Below are 2,062 nucleotides of genomic sequence, written 5' to 3'. Positions count from 1 at the left end.
GCCCCCCACCAAGAACTGGGACATGAGCTTACTCTCTCCCTCCACCACCTCAAATTCTGTTCCTTATTCTGTCATTTATTTTTTGTTTGTTTGTTTGTTTTCTTGCACATCTGTATGCCAAAACGTTGTTCATTTTCTCTGTGTCTGAGCTTTATGACAAAGGTGTCTTTTGTATGGGGCTCTGGGGACTTCCTTTTTGTTCAAGATTCTACCAAATCATTAGGTCATACCTTTTAAATATATTTTAATTTATTTGTCAATTGTACCTCAGTAAAGCTGAAAAAAATAAGATTCTCCTACAAAATCCATCAAGCAAATTAAGATGTTTGTACGTCACTCAGTGATTAGAATCAAGAAAGGAGTATGTTGTTAAGACCCAGCCATCTCATTGCATATCCCTGTGGTTCTTTTTCACAGTTGTGTAATATTCCAATCCACTCTATCCAGTGCTGGAGGGAGCATTAAGGTTCCATTAAAGTCATAATGGCCATCGTGTTCCTGGGCTGCCTTAAGGATCATTGGTATGCCCAGGCGATGTAGCTCAGAGACTGAGCATCAACCTATGAACCAGGAGGTCATGGTTTGATTCCTGGTCCGGGCACATGCCCAGGTAGCTAGCTTGGTCCCCAGTGTGGGGCAGGCAGATGGCAGCCAATTGATGATTTTCTCTCTCCCTTCCTCTCTGAAATCTATAAAAATTTATTTTTAAAAAGATATTAAAAGATCATTGGTGTTGGCCCTTTTAAATATCTCACCCATCAGTTGGCTCTTACTTTCTTATTGATCACTGGGAGGGGGTGAAGCTGGGGACACTCTGAGGTCTAGCTGCCCCTTTAGGAGTTCTCGATGCTCCACCTGGGGGGCGGGGGGGGAAGGCAAGGCACCTGCTGCCCAGATGTCCTATAGCTGCCTATAACCCCACCCCATGCCCAGCCCAGCCTCCAGTGAGCTCAGCATTGATGGATAAGGGGAAGTGGGTTGCTAGGAGCTGGGGTTTGTTTGGGTTTTGGGTTTTGAAGGTTCCTGAGGCCTTCATTTCCTAGAAGCAGAGAGCATTCAGGGATGACAGCTCAACCCCCATTTTCCTACAACAGTAGGGGTTTGGGGTGAAGGAGACAGAAACATGTCCCCCTCTAAGGCATCACAGCCTCTTGCTTCTCTTCTCATCACTTTGGGCTCCACCACCAGATCTCCATCTATGTCCACATTCAAGCAGACACACTCCTCACCCTCAACCCTGAGATTCCCCAAGTCTCAATCCCAGAAACTCAGAAGCCTGGGCAAATCTTGGGGACCCAGGCCAGGGAGGCACACATGTGGTGCCCCCACCCACAATTTGCCTCAGGCCAAGGTCCCAAATAGCTGGGCTTCTATACAGGGTGCCCCAAAATAATGTATACAAAATTTAATAGCTGACTGCTCAATTTTGAAAATGAAATGTATTTTAATGAACACTGCCTTTATAATTATTCAAAGTGTGTGTATACTCTTTTGGGGACACCCTATATTTAGGAGGTCCCTCAGCAGTACCAGGGAACTATAAGTATGGCCCGCTCAGTGCTGCCTCCCTTCTCCCTAGGCTGGGCTGGGCTGGGTGGGGGTCAGGGCTCAGGAGGATGCAGCTGGAGCCGGGCAGGGTCTGACCAGGAGTATCTGGTCAAGTGAATTCTGAAAGCCTGGCCTGGGGGGAACCCAGGTGTCCAGCCCACAGGAGGAGACAAAGGGTCCATTGTCCTACCTGACCGTGGGTCTGGGCTCAGGGCTGGCCAGCAGCCCCCACCCTCTTTCCTCACTCTCTGGGGCTTCCTGATTGGGGACAGCTGTCTGGCCTCACAATAGCTGTGCTGCCCTCCTGGGGCTTCCTGTTATGCCCCCCTCCATCCGGAGACCCCAACTGGGGCTTGGAAGGGTGCTGGGCATGGGCTGGTGGCACAGGACATTGCAGAGAGTACAGACATCCTAACAGCCACTGCTGGGGGTGATCATCTGGGTGGTTGACCAGAAAGCTACAGTTTCACGCTCCTCAGGGAACCACTGTCCATTCCCTGCAGATCACTCCACT

The sequence above is a fragment of the Plecotus auritus genome, assembly GCF_963455305.1.
Source record: "Plecotus auritus genome assembly, chromosome: 6".
NCBI lineage: Eukaryota > Metazoa > Chordata > Mammalia > Chiroptera > Vespertilionidae > Plecotus > Plecotus auritus.
Note: the sequence above shows the minus strand (reverse complement) of the source record.